Source organism: Coregonus lavaretus, assembly GCF_964263955.1.
Source record: "Coregonus lavaretus genome assembly, contig: HAP1_SCAFFOLD_2653, whole genome shotgun sequence".
Lineage (NCBI taxonomy): Eukaryota > Metazoa > Chordata > Actinopteri > Salmoniformes > Salmonidae > Coregonus > Coregonus lavaretus.
In genome coordinates this window covers 32,727-54,453 of record NW_028164667.1, presented here as the reverse complement: position 1 = coordinate 54,453, position 21,727 = coordinate 32,727, and positions in this window count along the sequence as shown.

Below are 21,727 nucleotides of genomic sequence, written 5' to 3'. Positions count from 1 at the left end.
GGTGCTGTATTGTTGGGGATGAAAGTATAGCACATAGATCCAAACAGAACACAAACTCCGCCCCGCTCAGCCAAAAGCATATCTAAAGCTATTCTATTCTGCCATGCCATTAAGCTAGTTGCCGCTGTCTGCTCAGCCAATCCCTTTATTGCATCACGAGTGTGGTTTATAAATCTTTGCTGGTTATAGTAAATATAATTTATCCAATCTACGTTTTTATTAATTGTTGACCACCAGAAAAGACTTGAATCAAACCCAGCTGCGATCTGATTCCTAGCTTTGAATTCTTCTGGAACCCCTCGAGGTACTCCTATCCCATCAATATATATCCTTTCATCAAAGGATCCCGGGAGGAGGTCCCCCTTTCTACGTGACAACTCACCAGTCTCTGACACGTTTGATTGTTTGCGTATGTAGGTGAGTTCACAATCTGTTATCACCACACAACCATCAGATGTCAGCACGGGCCTGGTTTTGGTTCCTAAAATCCTCTGGCTGCAACAAAGAGGAGAGATTAATCATGGTCTCTTTAGTTATGACATTCTCTGTGTGGGAGCAGGAGCTAAGATGCCCTACCCTGTATCCTATCTTATTAGTCCTAGAAAAACAATAATAAGAATCCCCTGAGACTTCAAACGGAGGCAACGTAGGTTGGGGTGACTTTGTTATCGGGGGATACAGATAGTGCAAGTTACTACAAGACTCCTTCACCACATTCCCAGGTGGCTTGAACAATTTAATCATGGAGGATAAACCTAACAGAGAGTTAAAGCCTGTCAAGGGGAACGGAGTAGTTGTTAACCTTGGTTTGGCTGTCCCACAGGCATAACAGTCCTCTTTAGACATAGTTCTTGCCGTATACTGAATCCATTCCAACCACAGGTTAAGATCTCTATACCCCATCTCCACCTGTACTACTTCCTTCAGGTCTATAGTTTGCACTATCTTCACCACAGCCCCGGTCTCACTACCTCCCTCAGAGAGGTTTACTCTATAGGGTGCCCCAGTTGAAGAGGATATCTCACTTGTCAGGTCTGTGTAACCCGTTTTAGCGTAATTCAGACTTTCAGACAGTACCTACCCTTATATGGGTCGCACTGCCATTTCTGGTAATTCCCTACTTTCACAATACTACACCTGTCCTTAAACTGTGTATGGAGATTGACATACCCCCCCCCCTGCTCGGTATGAGCAACTACATAGTCCCAAGATGTACATGGTGACATACATATATATCTCCCATCCTTTACGATACTACCAGCCAGTAGTCCCCAACTCCCCAACTGGTCCGCAAAGACCTCAAAAGGTGATGTCCTTCCCTACAGTCCCTAGTACTTCCCCTTTCCCTACATCTAGCTGTCTCCTATGCCTTCGTAGACTGTGCTCAGGTATTATTTTATCAACTTGTGTTAGGTTAACTACTACTTCTGGCGGATCAGGAGGGTTTGAGTGTGTTAGGAATATGGCCCCCACAATCAGACAGCTACCTACCGTCAGGAGACCTGTGAATCCCCACCCTCGCCCTGAGAACATGTCAGACGCCAGAGGCCAACCCATTGCTTTACCTTCTATCGAACTCACACAGGGATGATCAGACAGGGTAAGGGAATCTTCGTTAAGGAGCCAACCCCCGAGCCCTAGTGGTGATCGATCCTTTCTCCTAACTCTGTGTTTGTTCGTCAGGTGTAGCTGGGTTTACCTTTTTGCAGTGTGTGACATGCACCCAGGCGGATCTCTCAGCTATTCCAATGGCAAAGGCATTGACCAATATAACCTGATAGGGCCCTTCCCAACAGGCCTGCTTCCAGTTTTTCTTCTTTAGGGACTGGATGCTCACCAGTCACCTGGTCAGATAGAGTGGGTCACCTTCTCCTTTAGTTCACCTGTGGGGCACAAAACCTCTGACATACGGGTGTGGTTAATAAACTATCTTCACACATACATGTTCAGCTCTCAATTTCTATTCTTGTTGGTTTTTTTAAAAAGTATTTTGTCCTCTCCTTCGTATATATTTATTATTTAATCCTACCATCCCCCCTTTGACACATGTTCTGCTCATGTGTCAATATTACCACCTACCTAAACAATCACTTAGGTAATATTGGTAATTCATTATCCAATTGCCATCCCTTATTTTTTAAATATTTTTTTAGACTGTCCCTTGCTTCTTTATTGCTCCTCCCTTCCTGATCTCATTACTAAATAAATGATCTAGGTTATAGCTGTTTCGCATTAGATTGTGCCTTCCTCTGATTACTGCAGCTCATTGCATTAAAAGGTAGTTTCAAATACCAACTTGTTGTTTATTAAAGCATACTAATAATGACATTTAAATGACAACATTTGATAATACCTCAATTTACTTCTATCCCGTAAAAGTAATCCAAGATTAGTACAATTGACTAGCAACAGGTATCCCTCATTCAGGGAAAGCTCTCTCTCTATTTTATGGTTCAAATCATATATATTATTACTAAATTATAATCTTCTTCACACTTTTCACAGTATTATAAATTACCCTCAACTTAGTAAAATAAACTATCTTAAAGTCCTCCTCTCATGCCTTTAGAATTTACTAGTGTGGATGATTAATTAACACCAGAAGGTTAAAACAGAGTTCAGAGGCAATTTAAATTATTCAACGAACTGTTCCATTCCATAGTATACCAAACATTACCATTATTCTAAATATTTCATAAATGTTACTTATCCCAAGTGTTCATTAAGTCCTCATGACATTCATTCTCATAAGAAATCATATATACCCCAAACTCAGCCAAAAACCGAAAAACTCCATAAAATTCACTGTGCGTGCTCCTCTAAGACCTATCACCCTTGACCTGCTGAAACCCCCCCCCCCAAATTGAAACAACAAGGCTTTATAAACATCATACTGGGTGTGTTGTTTTTTGTTTGAAAAACCCAATTTTAAAAACAACAACCACAAATAGCCAGGCCTCACTTAATTTGGTATCTCACTTTTATGACCTAAATACTGCCTAACTTCACTACTGCTCCCCCTAGCCCTGGGCAACATTCCAATGAGATGAGCTAATTCTCTTTCTCCTGGTTATAATTTTTGTTAACCTTCAATTACCATCAGTAATCTAAAGATGGTAGTACACATAAAACATGATACAGATATCCCCAGTCCTAACCCATCAATAATTGTTTGTATCAATCTAATTCCTCATAACTAATCCATAAAACCACTCAAAATTCCCCGAGTATACAATGATTATTTAATTGATTACCCTAACTCTGCTACATGTGATCTCATCTCAAATGATCCATTATCAATTATTTGATCAACCCCTAGGAAAATCTGTCTCCCCTTCTATTGTTCCTGTCCCCCCTGTAAATGTCATATTTGTCACGGAATCTGCCGAGGCTGCTCCTCCTCCTTGCTCGGGCAGGTTTTGGTGGTCATCGTCCCCGGAGTACTAGCTGCCACCGTTGTATGTTTCTGTGTTCGTTTGCTTTTGTCTGATTGTTGTACACCTGTGGTTAGTTAGCGTTGATTATGTGTCCTATAAGTTCTCGTTTTGTTTGTCATGTGTTGTGTGTTATTGAGCGTCCTGTCGTCGTGTCGGTTTTGTGTTTCCTCCTTGTGTGTTAGGAGAGGTTTTCGCACTTTGTGTGCGCTTAAATATTTTCCTGTTTGTTTACGCATGTGTGCGTATCGCTCGTCTCCGGGCACCTTTGCTCGTATTTTGATCACTAAAGACTGTTGTACGAAGCTTCTGTGTCCTGCGCCTGATTCCCGCACCTTCCACATACAGCACACCTTGACAGAATAACACACCAAGATGGAATCAGCAGGAGCAGCACTAGCGTCCGAGTCCCTGGAGGAGCGCGTCCGCGAGCAGAACGACCAGATCAACCGCATCGGGACCGCCCTTCAGGACGTAATAAACACTCTGCACCGATGGGAGAACAGAGGGGCACCCACATCTCCCCCTACCTTATTAATTAATTATTAATATGCCATTTAGCAGACGCTTTTATCCAAAGCGACTTACAGTCATGCGTGCATACATTTTTTGTGTATGGGTGGTCCCGGGGATCGAACCCACTACCTTGGCGTTACAAGCGCCGTGCTCTACCAGCTGAGCTACAGAGGACCACACCTTGCCATCACCATCGGCCAGTCCGCCCATCCAAGCTCCGGAACCCAGTGGGATTCGGCTCTCGCTCCCGAGGGCGTATGATGGTACCGCTGCCGGGTGTCAGGGGTTCCTCCTGCAGGTGGAACTATACCTGGCCACCGTACACCCGGCGCCCTCGGGACACGAGAGCGTTTCCGCCCTCATCTCCTGTCTCACCGGCAAGGCGTTGGAGTGGGCCAACGCTGAATGGAGGAGGATAGACGGCGCCACGATCACATACGCGGAGTTCTCCCGCCGCTTCAGGGCTGTGTTCGACCATCCACCTGAGGGGAAAGCGGCGGGGGAGCGTCTATTCTACCTCCGGCAGGGGAGGAGGAGCGCCCAGGAATTTGCACTGGAGTTCCGGACTCTAGCGGCTGACGCAGGGTGGAATGAGCGGGCCCTCATCGATCATTATCGTTGTAGTCTTCGGGAGGACGTCCGTCGAGATCTGGCCTGCAGGGATACCAGTCTCACGTTCGACCAGTTGGTGGACATGTCCATCCGGCTGGACACCCTGCTGGCCACCCGCGGACGTTCCGAGTGGGGTTCGTCCATTCCACCCTCCAGCACCTCCGAGCCGAGCCCTATGGAGCTCGGGGGTGCTGGCGCTAGAGAGAAGAGGGGTAGGAGCACGAGGGGGGCCATCCCCTGCACCAACTGTGGCCGTGGAGGACACACCGCGGCCAGGTGTTGGGGAGGGTCTCCTAGGGGAGAGGACGGCAGGCCCTGCACTGGGGAGTCCTTCCAGGTGAGTAGGCGTCCCACTTACCCAGAGCTCTCTGTTGTGCACTTCTGTATACCTGTGCGATTTCCACAGGTTGCACCTCATTCCCAGCATAAGGCGCTAGTAGATTCAGGCGCAGCTGGGAATTTTGTTGATCGTAAATTTTGTTTAGAATTAGGGATTCCCCTACTTCCTGTTGACATCCCATTTCCTGTTCATGCCCTAGATAGCCGTCCGTTGGGATCGGGGTTGATCAGGGAAGTCACAGCGCCACTTAGGATGTGTACGCAGGGGGGTCATGAGGAGACTATCCAGCTATATCTTATCGACTCTCCTGCGTATCCGGTGGTGCTGGGAATTCCCTGGTTGAGTACCCATGATCCTTCTATTTCGTGGCAAGAGAGGGCTCTCAAGGAGTGGTCTGCCCAGTGTGAGAGGAGATGTTTGGGTGTTTCCGTGGGGGCGACCTCGGTGGAGAGTCCAAACCAGGTGTCCTCACTGCGCATTCCCACTGAGTATGAGGATTTGGCACTTGTGTTTAGTAAATCGAGGGCGACGCGTTTGCCTCCTCATAGACAGGGGGATTGTGCGATAGACCTCCAGGCAGGAGCAGCGCTTCCGCGGAGCCATGTGTATCCTCTGTCCCAAGAGGAAAAGAGGGCTATGGAAACTTACATAGCCGAATCTCTAAGACAAGGATACATACGGCCCTCCACTTCTCCTGCGTCCTCGAGCTTCTTTTTTGTGAAGAAAAAGGATGGAGGGTTGCGCCCGTGCATAGATTACCGTAGTCTCAATCAGATCACTGTGAAGTACAGTTATCCACTCCCTCTGATTGCGACCATGACAGAGTCTTTGCACGGAGCCCGTTTCTTCACGAAACTGGATCTCAGGAGCGCGTATAACTTGGTGCGCATTAGGGAGGGCGATGAATGGAAAACGGCATTTACGAGTATCTCGTCATGCCATTCGGGTTGATGAATGCTCCTTCAGTCTTCCAATCCTTCGTGGATGAGATTTTCAGGGACATGCAGGGGTAGGGTGTGGTCGTGTACATAGATGACATCCTGGTTTACTCGCCTACCCGAGACGAGCATGTAGCCCTGGTGCGTCGTGTGTTGGGTAGGCTGTTGGAGCACGACCTGTATGTCAAGGCAGAGAAATGTCTGTTTTTCCAGGAGTCAGTCTCCTTTCTGGGTTATCAGTTATCCGCGTCAGGGGTGAAGATGGAGGTTGACCGGGTGTCAGCCGTGCGTAATTGGCAAACTCCAACCACCGTGAAAGAGGTGCAGCAGTTCTTGGGGTTTGTGAATTACTACCGGAGGTTTATCCGGGGTTTTGGACAGGTGGCAGCTCCCATAACGTCTCTTCTGAAGGGGGGTCCGGTGCGATTGCAGTGGTCAGCGTTGGAGGACAGGGCATTTGGGAGACTGAAGGCCCTGTTTACCTCGGCTCCAGTGCTTGCGCATCCGGATCCCGCCTTACCATTTCAGGTAGAGGTAGACGCGTCTGAGGCCGGTATAGGGGCCGTGCTATCACAACGGTCCGGTACGCCACCTAAACTCCGCCCCTGTGCCTTCTACTCTAAAAAGCTCAGTCCGGCGGAGCGGAATTATGACGTAGGAGACAGGGAGCTGTTAGCCGTGGTTCAAGCTCTAAAGGTGTGGAGGCATTGGCTTGAGGGGGCTCAACACCCTTTTCTCATTTTGACTGACCACCGTAACCTGGAGTACATTCGGGCAGCTAGGAGACTGAACCCTCGCCAGGCTCGGTGGAACATGTTTCTAACCCGGTTTGTATTTAAAATCACGTACATCCCTGGGTCCCAGAACGGTAAGGCAGACGCCCTGTCCCGGCGGTATGACACAGAGGAGAGGTCCGTTGTGCCCACTTCCATACTGCCGGAGTCGTGTCTAGTGGCACCGGTAGTGTGGGAGGTCGATGCTGAGATCGAGCGGGCGTTGCGTACCGACCCTAGCCCTCCACAGTGTCCGTGGGTCGGACGTACGTTCCGCTCGAGGTTCGGGATCGGCTTATTTATTGGGCTCACACGTCACCCTCCTCTGGACATCCAGGTATTGGCCGGACAGTGCACTGCCTTAGCGCTAAGTACTGGTGGCCAACGTTAGCCAGGGATGTGAGGGTTTATGTCTCCTCCTGTTCGGTGTGCGCCCAGTGTAAGGCGCCCGGATATCTGCCCAGGGGTAAGTTACAACCCCTGCCCGTTCCACAACGACCCTGGTCTCACCTCTCGGTGGACTTTGTTACAGACCTTCCCCCCTCGCAGGGGAATACCACCATACTGGTCGTTGTGGATCGGTTCTCTAAAGCCTGTCGTCTTCTCCCAATGCCAGGTCTTCCCACTGCCTTGCAGACCGCTGAGGCACTATTCACCCACGTCTTCCGGCATTACGGGGTACCCGAGGATATAGTGTCTGATCGAGGTCCCCAGTTCACCTCCCGCGTTTGGAGAGCGTTCATGGAGCGCCTGGGGGTCTCGGTGAGCCTTACCTCCGGGTACCATCCGGAGAGTAATGGGCAGGTAGAACGTGTGAACCAGGATGTGGGTAGGTTTCTGAGGTCGTATTGCCAGGGCCGGCCGGAGGAGTGGGCGAGGTATATTCCCTGGGCAGAGATGGCCCAGAATTCTCTTCGCCACTCCTCCACCAACCTAACCCCTTTCCAATGTGTGTTAGGTTACCAGCCGGTTCTGGCACCGTGGCATCAGAGCCAGATCGAGGCCCCTGCGGTGGATGAGTGGGTAAGGTGCTCGGAGGAGACGTGGAACGCTGCACACGTCCATCTGCAGCGGGCCATCCGTCGACAAAAAGCGAGCGCCGATCTCCACCGCAGTGAGGGGCCGGTGTACGCACCTGGAGATCAAGTCTGGCTCTCGACCAGAAACCTACCCCTCCGCCTGCCCTGCCGGAAGCTGGGTCGGCGGTTTGTAGGGCCCTTTAAAGTCCTGAGGAGATTGAACGAGGTGTGTTACAGGTTACTACTACCTATTGAGTATAAGAATATTAACCCCTCGTTCCATGTGTCTCTTCTCAGGCCGGTGGTAGCTGGTCCACTCCAGGAAGGTGAGATAGCAGAGACTTCTCCGCCCCCATTGGACATCGAGGGGGCTCCGGCGTACACAGTTCGGTCCATCTTGGATTCGAGACGTCGGATGGGGGGTCTCCAATATCTTGTGGAGTGGGAGGGGTACGGCCCGGAGGAGCGGTGCTGGGTGCCGAGGAGGGACATCCTAGACCCGTCTCTCCTGACTGAGTTCCACCGTAGTCACCCTACGCGCCCTGCACCGCGTCCTCCTGGTCGTCCCCGAGGCCGGGGTCGGCGCACGGCTGGAGCCGCGCGTCAAGGGGGGGGTAAGGTGACTCGTCGTTCCCGGAGTACTAGCTGCCACCGTTGTATGTTTCTGTGTTCGTTTGCTTTTGTCTGATTGTTGTACACCTGTGGTTAGTTAGCGTTGATTATGTGTCCTATAAGTTCTCGTTTTGTTTGTCATGTGTTGTGTGTTATTGAGCGTCCTGTCGTCGTGTCGGTTTTGTGTTTCCTCCTTGTGTGTTAGGAGAGGTTTTCGCACTTTGTGTGCGCTTAAATATTTTCCTGTTTGTTTACGCATGTGTGCGTATCGCTCGTCTCCGGGCACCTTTGCTCGTATTTTGATCACTAAAGACTGTTGTACGAAGCTTCTGTGTCCTGCGCCTGATTCCCGCACCTTCCACATACAGCACACCTTGACAATATTTCAGTTTTTAGCCAATACAATCACGGTTACATCAAAAGTAATACCACTGGCGTCAAGCAACCCATCGAATAAAGTAATAACAATTAGAATGTATCAAAGCACTGCCTTCCAGTCAAGCATTCAGACCTCCACTTGAAATCCCACAGCTCAACCCAACTCGCTTGACTGTCTCTATTTTTTATTTATTTTTTTCTCCCGCTAACCAGAGCCATAAATTATTCTCCTTTGTCCTCAACTCAATATTCACAGCTCTATCACCATTTCAGTTCGCTATTCAATTTCTTTAACTGTTCTCTCTGATTAGGCCCTAATTAATAAAACAAATACTTGCTATCGTTGATAAGCATTACATTTAATGATATTCCTATCCTCTGTAGCTCAGCTGGTAGAGCACGGCGCTTGTAACGCCAAGGTAGTGGGTTCGATCCCCGGGACCACCCATACACCCATACACAAAGAAAAAAATGTATGCACGCATGACTGCAAGTCGCTGTGGACAAAAGCGTCTGCCAAATGGCACATTACTATTATATTATTATTTGAACTATAGCTCACCCCTCCCCTTGCTATCCAACGGGGAAGGTGCAAGGGGACCTTGTAACATATTTTCATAGACCTTTCTAGAATACTTCTACTTAAGCTATCTAATTCAACCTTTCACATTTCTCAATCCACGTAGTAATCTAGGTCTATAGCCCCAATGCGAAAGCTTTACCCACTGTCCCTACCTGTGTTCGAACCAGGGACCCTCTACATACATCGCCAGTCACTCCACACATTCCGCGATGCTTTCAGAGTAAATACTTCCAGTTCATAGAGCAAGTGACGTCACCAAATGAAAACTGCACTAGCTTTCACCTCATTCAGCAACACAAAGTAATGCTCTCTCCCTTCACCCATTCTCTATTGAATAAGTGAGTATTTCTATTTAACCCCAAAACACGCTACAAATCGTCCATTCAACATCACCAAACCAAACACTCCGTAGCATCCGGTCACCACCCACACCAGCCGTTGAATTCACTCATACACACAGACTTCACCTCATGCTTCTCCTGAGTGGCGCAGTGGTCTAAGGCGCTGCATCGCAGTGCTAGCTGTGCCACTAGAGATCTTGGTTCGAATCCAGGCTCTGTCGCAGCCGGCCGCGACCGGGAGACTCATGGGCGGCGCACAATTGGCCCAGCGTCGTCCAGGGTAGGGGAGGGAATGGCCGGCAGGGATGTAGCTCAGTTGATAGAGCATGGCGTTTGCAACGCCAGGGTTGTGGGTTCGATTCCCACGGGGGGCCAGTATAAAAAAATAATATATGTATTCACTAACTGTAAGTCGCTCTGGATAAGAGCGTCTGCTAAATGTCTTAAATGTAAATGCCACCGAAATGCCCAGCAAAACATAATAGTTCAATGGAGCCCCCTATTGGCTCTCCACTGTTTATGCATTACTTCCATACCCACATTAGTTATGGTGTGATTACCCATTAAACCTTATCACATGATCAAACAACGGCACAACCTTAAACTCATATGGGGCGGCAGGTAGCCCAGTGACCAAGAGTGCCGCGCCAGCAACCGAGAGGTCGCCGGTTCGAATCCCCGAGCCAACCAGGCGAAAAATCTGCCGATGTGCCCTCGAGCAAGGCACCCAACCACAATTGCTCCTGCAAGTCGCTCTGGACAAGAGCATCTGCTAAATTACCAAAAATGCAAATGTAAATATTCTCTACTTTCTCACCCATGATGTACGTCTACGTTCGGGTGAGCAAGTTCATACGTATATATCGTTAGAAATGTATAGGTACCTCTCAAACAATCGCTTCGTGGTGTTTTTAGCCAATTCTCAATCGACACAAATCACCCCCTAGTCCTTCCTGACTCTCCAATAGCCACACTCTCGCTGTCTCCAGCCCCTCCCCTCGCGTTTTCCTCCTTTTGTGTCCAGTCGGAACAGGTTTTGTCTGTTTTTCGTTTTAGCGTTTCCAATATTCTGCCTTTATTTAAAGTACGTTAGTCTATTTATTTAAATCCAATTATTCCCACCTAATTAGTTAAAGTTGTGCATATTTATATTTCAACGATAAACCAAATTATTTCAGTCTAATTATTTAACCAATATTTTGCAGGGTCAAACATCAAACGTTAAATCAAATAATAAACCAAATTGCCTCAACATAATTATTTAAAACCAGTATTATGCTATGTTAAACATCAAACGTTAAATCAAATACTAAACCAAATTGCTTCAACATAATTATTTAAAACCAGTATTATGCTATGTCAAACATCAAACGTTACAGTTCAGTTATATCAGTTCAAACATTTCAGTTTAGTCATACTAGTTATTCATTATTTTACCTTTATGTTCCCAATTGTTATTAACGGGTTATACGGTTTAAGCAACCACAAACCCAATAGTTATTCACAAATTATACAGTTTGGACAGCCACAGACATCTTTAATTCCTAATTAGTTTTCTATCAAGGTATACAGGTTTATTAATTTTAGTAACCCGCATTCACTCTTTTATTTCGTCTGCAAACACTATTTTATTACACTGGGATCATTCACACGCTCATGCATACGACACCCTATACTTTAAAGTGCTCCTCCGATCTGGGCCCCCAAGTACAGCTCCCTGCCGAAGCGCAACACTATAGTGTACTTTAAAGTGCTCCTATGATCATAGCCGTACTAGTTACGGACCTTGCCATAGCGCAACACTATCTAAAATTTCCCGAACCTAGCCGTACCCTCGAAGTTACGGACCTTGCCGGTGTAATTCTTCGAACCTAGCCGCACCCACGTAGTTACGAACCTTGCCGATAGCAATTACTTAAGTCAATTATTCCCTGTATCTTTGAACCTAGCCGTACCCTCGCAGTTACGGACCTTGCCGATGGATGTCAGTATTTTCTCCGAACCTAGCCGTACCCTCGTAGTTACGGACCTTGCCGGTAGAACAATACTCTATGGTACCATGGTTTAACATCACATTCACCAAAGGTTTGCATGTCACAATATGGTGCTTATCTACTCATAATAATTCCATAATTTAGTTCACTTACATCAAACAGGTGTTTCACAAAATTAATTTGGATAAAGCCAATGTGCAGAACTTTAGTTATATAACAATAGGTGTCTGCTTACCTGTTTTTAGTAGTCCGGACTCTTTGTGAAACACACCGTTCAATGACAGAGATGTCCAATGGGCCGGACAATACCCAGCGAAGTCCCTTCTACCAAATCACGTCGGGGTCACCAATTGTTAAATTGCGTCAATTCAAATCTGGTATAGGAACAAAAGAGGTCAATACACGTCTTCTAAAATAGACTAGTATTTTAATTAATGCAAAACACTTCAATGGTAAATATGATGTTCGTATATACGGGTCCACTGAAATACCACGCAGGGCACTCAGAGAACTGATCCATTGTTCTAAGTTCTTCTTCAAATACTCTGACAGAGATAGTTCCCGCTCCCTGCTGGGCCTATCAGGGTAGAGACTGAGCGTGGTTTAGACTTACTCAGCCAATCGTTGACGCACAGGCTGGTCCCAGCCCCTTGGCGCTTTACCATTGCACACTGTTGCCAGGCATAAGTTGTTATCATCACAACCTGTAGAGTCAGCACCCATAGACACTGTCCCCTGTACTCTTTGTACCTACGTCCTTGGACGGTTCACATATCACAAAGAGGCAGTGTTCGTGTCTGTGAGAAATACAAGTCTTATCTCATCCTACCCCCTAACGTTCCTCACATGAATCACAGCTTGTTATGTGAAACAATTTATATCAGTACAGTACAAACCCATTATGTTTAATCATTAATGCATTCCTTCTAAGCTAGTCATCACATCTAGTTATGAGAAAATAGATCCCCACACTGCAGATTTTTTTTTCATTACCTGTCAAACACACCCCAATAATGGCTGAAATGGGCTCAATGGGATACATTGGCTCTCCGTTGAACTTATAAGAACGCTAAAGCTTCGTTGGGGATTTAAAGTATTCATACCCCTTGACTTATTCCACATTTTGTTGTGTTACAGCCTGAATTCAAATTGGATTCTCTGTACTTTGCAGATTATATCGTTGTTTCTCTCTCACCCATCTACACACACAATACCCCATAAGACAAAGTGAAAACATAGTTGTTGTTTTTTTGCAAATGTATTGAAAATTAAATACAGAAATATCAAATTTACATAAGTATTCACACCCCTGAGTCAATACATGTTAGAATCACCTTTGGTAGCAATTACAGCTCTGAATATTTCTGGGTACGTCTCTAAGAGCTTTGCACACCTGGATTGTACAATATTTGCACATTATTCTTTTTAAAATTCTTCAATCTCTGTCAAGTTGGTTGTTGTTCATTGCTAGACAGCCATTTTCATGTCTTGCCATAGATTTTCAATCCGATTTAAGTCAAAACTGTAACTAGGCCACTCAAAACTGTAATGTCCCACTCAGGGACATTCAATATCGTCTTGGTAAGCAACTCCAGTGTATATTTGGCATTGTGTTTTAGAATTGGTCTCCTCCCAGTGTCTGTTGGAAAGCAGACTGAACCTCTAGGATTTTGCCTGTGCTTAGCTTTTGCCTGTGCTTTATCCAAAAAAAACCTCCTATGCCAATGACAAACATACCCATAACATGAGGCAGCCAGCACCATGCTTGAAAATATGAAGAGTGGTACTCAGTGATGTGCGTATACTGAGTGTATTGATACACCATCCAAAGTGTAACAACTTCACCATGCTCAAAGGGATGTTCAATGTCTGTTTATTTTTTAACCCATCTACCAATAGGTACCCTTCTTTGTGAGGCATTGGAAAACCTCCCTGGTCTTTGTGTTTGAAATTCACTGCTCGACAGAGGGACCTTACCGATAATTGTATGTGTGGGGTACAGAGATGGGGTACAGAGATGAGGTAGTCATTCAAAAATCATGTTAAATACTATTATTGCACACAGAGTGAGTGCATGCAACTTATTATGTGACTTGTGAAGCACATTTTTACTCCTGAACTTATTTAAGCTTGCCATAACAAAGGGGTTGAATAATTATTGACTCAAGATATTTCAGCTTTTCCTTTTTAACAAATTTGTTAAACTTTAAAAAAACATGATTCCACTTTGATAATATGAGGTATTGTTTGTAGGCCAGTTACAAAAAATTGCAATTTAATCCATTTTAAATTCAGGTTGTAACACAACAAAATGTGGAAAAACTCAAGGGGTGTGAATACATTCTGAAGGCTCTGTACATCACAAGAAAGAGAAGAAAGATAATTTTATTTTGATGGGTGTTCATTTTTTGTGGAATTTTGAAAGTAATCAGTTAATACAGTTGAAATTAGATGCGCTGAAATGAAAGCAACTTCTAAAAATACTTGGGTTATAGTGATATTACGTCTGATCTTGCAATGTAAAGTATCTTTAGATAGGTGTAATCTAGAGCCAAGCATGTTGATTTTTAACTCACTTGTTGAATTATGCAAGAGAACGTGACAACAGCAGTAATTAATGAGGCAGTCTAGACAGTGCAGGTGATTACAGGTAGGGTAGACGGAGCAAGTGTTTGGTGGTTGCAGCCCTGTTACTCCCTTTTATGTTAATGTATTCATATGTGCAAGAACACCCTGTGTATTTATGCACATTTATTGCTAATTTATAATAAACTAAAAAACTGAAATATCACATTTACATAAGTATTCAGACCCTTTATTCAGTACTTTGTTGAAGCACCTTTGGCAGCGATTACAGCGTTGAGTCTTCTTGGGTATGACGCTACAAGCTTGGCACACCTGTATTTGGGGAGTTTCTCCCATTCTTCTCTGCAGATCCTCTCAAGCTCTGTCAGGTTCGATGGGGAGCGTTGCTGCACAGCTATTTTGAGGTCTCTCCAGAGATGTTAGATCGGGTTCAAGTCCGGGCTCTGGCTGAGCCACTCAAGGACATTCAGAGATTTGTCCCGAAGCCACTCCTGCGTTGTCTTGGCTGTGTGTTTAGGGTCGTTGTCCTGTTGGAAGGTGAACCTTCGCCCCAGTCTGAGGTCCTGAGCGCTCTGGAGCAGGTTTTCATCAAGGATCTCTCTGTACTTTGCGCCGTTCATCTTTGCCTTAATCCTGAATAGTCTCCCTGTCCCTGCCACTGAAAAACATCCCCACAGCATGATGCTGCCACCACCACACTTCACCGTAGGGATGGTGCCAGGTTTCCTCCAGACGTGACGCTTGGCATTCAGGCCAAAGTGTTCAATCTTGGTTTCATCAGACCAGAGAATCTTGTTTCTCATGGTCTGAGAGTCTTTAGGTGCCTTTTGTCAGAGTGACCATCAGGTTTTTGGTCACCTCCCTGACCAAGGCCCTTCTCCCCCGATTGCTCAGTTTGGCCGGGCGGCCAGCTCTAGGAAGAGTCTTGGTGGTTCCAAACATCTTCCATTTAAGAATGATGGAGGCCACTGTGTTCTTGGGGACCTTCAATGCTGAAGAAATGTTTTTGTACCCTTCCCCAGATCTGTGCCTCGACACAATCCTGTCTCGAAGCTCTACGGTCAATTCCTTCGACCTCATGGCTTGGTTTTTTCTCTGACATGCACTGTCAACTGTGGGACCTTATATAGACAGGTGTGTGCCTTTCCGAATCATTTCCAATCAATTGAATTGACCACAGGTGGACTTCAATTGTTGTAGAAACATCTCAAGTATGATCAATGGATACAAGATGCACCTGAGCTCAATTTCGAGTCTCAGAGCAAAGGGGCTGAATACTAATGTAAATAAGGTATTTTTTATTTTTAATACATTTGCAAACATTTATTAAAACCTGTGTTTGCTTTGTCATTATGGCGTATTGTGTGTTGATTGCTGAGGATTTGTATTTATTGAATCAATTTTAGGATAAGGCTGTAACGTAACAATGTGGAAAAAGTCAAGGGGTCTAAATACTTTCCGAAGGCACTGAGTGCATTCTAAGACAAACAAGTGAAATGTAATAATACATTAAATACCTGAATTACCACAAAAATAACCTGAACTCCATTTATTGTTTGTCTTACAGAATCATCCCATTGTCTTAACCCCCAACATGATACCATTCTAGATAGCTTAAGAACTCTACTACACTATACACATTTAAAAAGAATGAAATAACGTATGTGTCCTCAGATCAGGTGTGCAGGGGGCTGGTTCGGGCACGTGTCTTCAGCCCCTGGACAACACCTCTTCTCTGTTTGTCCTCCCCTCTATCACCTCCCTCTCTTTTCTCCTGTCATCTGCCTTATGCCTCCTGTGTCTGCGCCTCATAGTTCCCCTGTAAGGGAGAGAGAGACAGGAGAGGTTAATCTTAGGGACAGTTCCAAGGGGCAAGTATTGAAACTAACACCATGCAAGAGGCTACAGAGAATTGGTGTGTGTGTGTCCTCTCCGAATTGGTTCTCTCTTCCAGCAGTCAGGTTGGAGTCTCTTCTGCTCCTTTTCTGTTCATTGGCTTCAATGGTGTACATCCTCCTCTCATCTTCTTCAATTTCTTCCCCAAGATCACATGAAGCAATGGTGTGTCATGTTAATCACACTATTATTGATCTACTAGTGTCACGTGACAAAATGTTTAAATTGTGTTCAAATTATAAAGTTCACCGTAATATACAATAAACTAGTGTTTTTCCTAACTTGTAGCTTTCATAATATGGGTAGCATTATGCTTTGCAATGTTAAAGACAATGGATTATTTATCTACTCGTGGCACACATGACAAAATGTTTACCATCCATTTTTACGGTGTTCATTTAATTATGTTACCTCAAAGCTGACTGTAACATACAGTAAACTAGTGTTTTTCCAATGTTGTAGCTGGCATAATATGCTTTGCAATGTTAATGACAATGGATTATTGATCTACTAGTGGCACAGATGTCACAATGTGTTTGCGATCTGTTTTTACTGTGTTAATTTTGAATTAGAATCCCTCAATGTTCACTATAATAGGACAACTTTAATTTTCCCCATCTTGGAGCTGGCATAATATGGGAATGCTATGCTTTGCAATGTTAATAACAATGGATTATTGATTTACTTGTGGCACACATTGTTTTTTAAATCTACCAGCTATTTAAAAAAAAAAATGTTTTTAACATAGGGGTCATCAAAGTTCACTAATATAACTACTTAAAACAAAATGTGGGGATAGACCAAGAAAATGTAGTTATTTAACGCATCTATTTATAATCTTTCTTTAATTAAATAGAAAAAAAAACATCAAGCTCACTTAGATCTGTGAAGCTGTGTTTGTCATGACTGCAAACACGTCTTGCTTTAACAATTTTAAAGGTGCTAAACAGCACCACTGTTAGGCTACTGCAGCCTCACTGTACCTGTGATAAAGTCATTTTTGATAAGCGGCGAAAAATAAATAAATGATTTGGTATATTTTTGATTATGGAAGATTGAATACGGGGATGGCTTGACCGCGTTTTGCGACTGTCGGATCACTTGACCTCAGTCCAAAACTGCTTGTGTTCCCCCCAAAATGATGTAGACTATTATAGCCTAGGCGTCAATTATATCCGTCTAAGGCTGTGCATAACACCTATAACACACAACCGGGCGGCAGGTGTCCTAGCTATTAAGAGCGTTGGGCCAGTAACTGAAAGGTAGCTGGTTCGAATCCCCGAGCCAGCAAGGTGGAAAAATCTGCTGTTCTGCCCTTGAGCAAGGCAGTTAACCCCCAACAATAACTGCTCCCTGGGCACCGATGACGTTTTGTATTTATTATGGATCCCCTCTTCCTGCGGTCTGGCAGCATAAGACGGTTACATACAGTTTAAAATACTACATGACATTACATTTCATAACACCTTACCCAACACATTCAGTGTGTTCCCTCAGGCCACCACTCCACCACCACATATTTACAATTCAACATCCATGTGCACGTGTGTGTAGAGTGCGTGTCTTATCATGTATATGTGTGTCTGTGCCTGTGTGTCTCCTCACAGTCCCTGCTGTTACATAAGGTGTATTTCTATCTGTTTTGGTGGCATGTCTTGTGGGGTATGCATGTGTGTCAGAGCTGTGTGCTAGTAGTTTAAACAGACACCAAGGTGCATTCAGCATGTCAACACTTCTTACAAAACCAAGTAATGATGAAGTCAATCTCTCCTCCACTTTGAGCCATGAGAGATTACATGCATATTATTAATGTTATCTCTCTGTGTACATTTAAGGGCCAGCCATGCTGCCTTGTTCTGAGCCAATTGTAATTTTCAGAGGTGCCTCTTTATGGCATCTGACCAAATGACTGAACAGTAGTCCAGATGCGACAAAACTAGAGCCTGTAGGACCTGCCTTGTTAATGGTGTTGTTAAACAGGCAGAGCAGCGCTTTATTATGGACAGACTTCTCCCCATGTTAGCTACTGTTGTATCAACATGTTTTCACCATGACAGTTTACAATCCAGGGTTATTCTAAGCAATTTCCCACATTGTTCATTACAAGATTTAGTTGAGGTTTAGGGTTTACTGAATGATTTGTCCCAAATACAATGCTTTTAGTTTTTTAAATATTTAGGACTATCTTATTCCTTGACACCCATTCTGAAACTAACTGCAGCTCTTTGTTACGCTTTGGAGTCATTTCAGTCGCTGTAGTAGCTGACGTGTATAGTGTTGAGTCATCCGCATACATAGACACACTGGCTTTACTCAAGGCCAGTGGCATGTCATTTGTAAAGATTGAAAAAAGTAAGCGGCCTAGACAGCTGCCCTGGGGAATTCCTGATTCTACCTGGATTTTGTTGGAGAGGCTTCCATTAAAGAACACCCTCTGTGTTCTGTTAGACAGGTAACTCTTTATCCACAATATAGCAGGGGGTGTAAAGCCATAACACATATGTTTTTCCATCAGCAGACTATGATCGATAATGTCAAAAGCCCCACTGAAGTCTAACAAAACAGCTCCCACAATCTTTTGATCATCAATTTCTCTCAGCCAATCATCAGTCATTTGTGTAAGTGCTGTGCTTGTTAAATGTATTTCCCTACAAGCGTGCTGAAAGTCTGTTGTCAATTTGTTTACAGTAAAATAGCATTGTATCTGGTCAAATTTTTTTTCTCCAAAAGTTTACTGAGGGTTGGTAACAGGCTGATTGGTCAGCTATTTGAGCCAGTAAAGGGGGCTTTACTATTCTTGGGTAGCGGAATGACTTTTGCTTCCCTCCAGGCCTGAGGGCACACACTTTCTAGTAGGCTTAGATTGAAGATATGGCAAATAAGAGTGGCAATATTGTCCGCTAATATCCTCAGTAATTATCCATCCAAGTTGTCAGACCCCAGTGGCTTGTCATTGTTGATAGACAACAATCATTATTTCACTTCTTCCACACTCACTTTACAGAATTCAAAATTACAATGCTTGTCTTTCATAATTTGATCAGTTATACTTGGATGTGTAGTGTCAGCGTTTGTTGCTGGCATGTCATGCCTAAGTTTGCTAATCTTGCCAATTAAAAAATAATTAAAGTAGTTGGCAATATCAGTGGGTTTTGTGATGAATGAGCCATCTGATTCAATGAATGATGGAGCTGAGTTTGCCTTTTTGCCCCAAATTTCATTTAAGCTGCTCCAAAGCTTTTTACTATCATTCTTTGTCATTTATCTTTGTTTCATAGTGTAGTTTCTTCTTATTTTTATTCAGTTTAGTCACATGATTTCTCAATTTGCAGTATGTTTGCCAATTGGTTGTGCAGCCAGACTTACTTGCCATTCCTTTTGCCTCATCCCTCTCAACCATACCATTTTTCAATTCCTCATCAATCCACTGGGATGTAAGTTTTTACAGTCATTATCTTAATAGGTGCATGCTTATTAGTAACTGGGATAAGCAATTTCATAAATGTGTCAAGTGCAGCGTCTGGTTGCTCCTCATTACACACCACAGACCAACAAATATTATTTACATCAACAACATAGGAATCACTACAAAACGTTTTCTATGACCTCGTATACACTATATTAGGCCCAGCCTTTGGAACTTTGATTTTCCTAGATACGGCTACTATATTGTGATCACTACTGCGGGTGGATTTGGATACTGCTTTAAAGCAAATTTCTGCAGCATTAGTAAAGATGTGATCCATACATGTTGATGATTTTAGTATGAAAAAATGTATGCACTCACTAACTGTAAGTCGCTCTGGATAAGAGCGTCTGCTAAATGACTCAAATGTAAAATGTAATTTCATTCCTGTGCTGTTTGTAACTACCCTGGTAGGTTGACTGATAACCTGAACCAGGTTGCAGGCACTATTTACAGTTAGAAGCTTTTTCTTGAGTGGGCAGCTTGATGAAAGCCAGTCAATATTTAAATCACCCAGAAAATATACCTCTCTGTTGATATCACATACATTATCATGCATTTCACACGTTATCTAGATACTGACTGTTAGCACTTTGTGGTCTATAGCAGCTTCCCACCAGAATGGGCTTTAGGTGAGGCAGATGAACCTGTAGCCATATTACTGTCTTTTCTGTAATGTTATAACCATGTATTGCTACCACTGTATCATCAAAGGTTTTATCTAAGTGAGATTCAGAGATTGTCAGAATATGAATGTCATCTGTTACTAGCAAATTATTGATTTCATGAACCTTGTTTCTTAAGCTACATATGTTAACTCTGGTTCATAGGCTCATGATTACTGCATACAAAAGCTGTGCGATCAGCAGAGGCATTCAGGGCAGTAAGAGGGACATAAATTAGGTTACTTACATTGTATCTTCCAACGCCCCTTGGATAATGTGCATTTGCTGAAGCATTATGACCACTCAGCGACACAATGGTAGGGATTAACTGAGCTGGGCTTGGGTCATTGATAAGTCATTGTCTCAGTGCAGCCTTATAATGCTGTGAAAGGATCCAGGAACCCAAATTATTAGGGTGGATCCCATCCTCCTTATAAAACAAGTTTTGTTTCCAGAAGGTATAAAAATTGTCAATAAATGTTACACCCACAGAGCTGCAATAGTCTCGTTGCCAGTTATGGAGGGCTAAAAGTATGCTGAAATGATTTAGGGAGGGCAGAGGGCCAGATATTATGGGGTGTTTGATTGGGTCACTGCTTGACACCAACAGTTGTTTACAATCCATCTTCAGCTGTTCTGAGCTGCCATTCAATCCCACATGAACTATGATAGACTCAATTTCCTGATGCTGGTTTAAAATGTTTGGGAGCAGCTTTTTGATGTCCTGGACTCTTGCTCCTGTATAGCACAACGTTTTTGCTCCAGGGACTGAGACATTTCTCACCATTGAACTGCCCAATTCAACGGCCGGAGAAGGGAATGTAGAAATCCGCCCATTCCTACCCCTCACACAATTCGTAGGCATCGATAAAGGCAGCCCCCCGCACCTCTCTGATTCAGAGTGGTTGGGTTAAATGCAAAAAACACATTTCAGTTGAACGCATTCAGTTGTGCAACTGACTAGGTTTCGCCCTTCCCTATGACTGCATTAAGTGTTTCAGATCTCTGCGTAAAAGCTAACTTTTTGGAGTGACAGTTGCATGGATCCTGGTTACAGTTTGAGCTATTGTGTTCTCCTATTACATAAGTATTTGGAAACTAGAAGTGCTCCTGAGTAGAATGGACCCTCCCCCCTCCCCCCTCTTTTACTGTGACACAATGTACAGGAAGTTGTGTATGGTGCAATGTGTATGTATGTCCAATATGAAAAACGTACTGAACAAACAAATGGGATAAATAACAATGGGATTTAAATGTTTTCTAAAGTTGATTATTATAATTACAATAATAATTGTATTATTAATATTGTTATTACTAAATTATTAAAAGTAGCATTATGAATAATGTTTTGTTATTTGTATTACTGTTGTTACCATAATAACTATCTAGTAATCATTACTTCAAATAAAATGTTATACTTCACATGCTTCGTAAACAACCGGTGTAGACTAACAGTGAAATGCTTACTAATGGGCCCTTCCTAACAATGCAGAGAGAAAGAAAATAGAGAAATAATAGAAAAGTAATAATAAACGTAACAATAAATACACAATGAGTAACGATAGCTTGGCTAT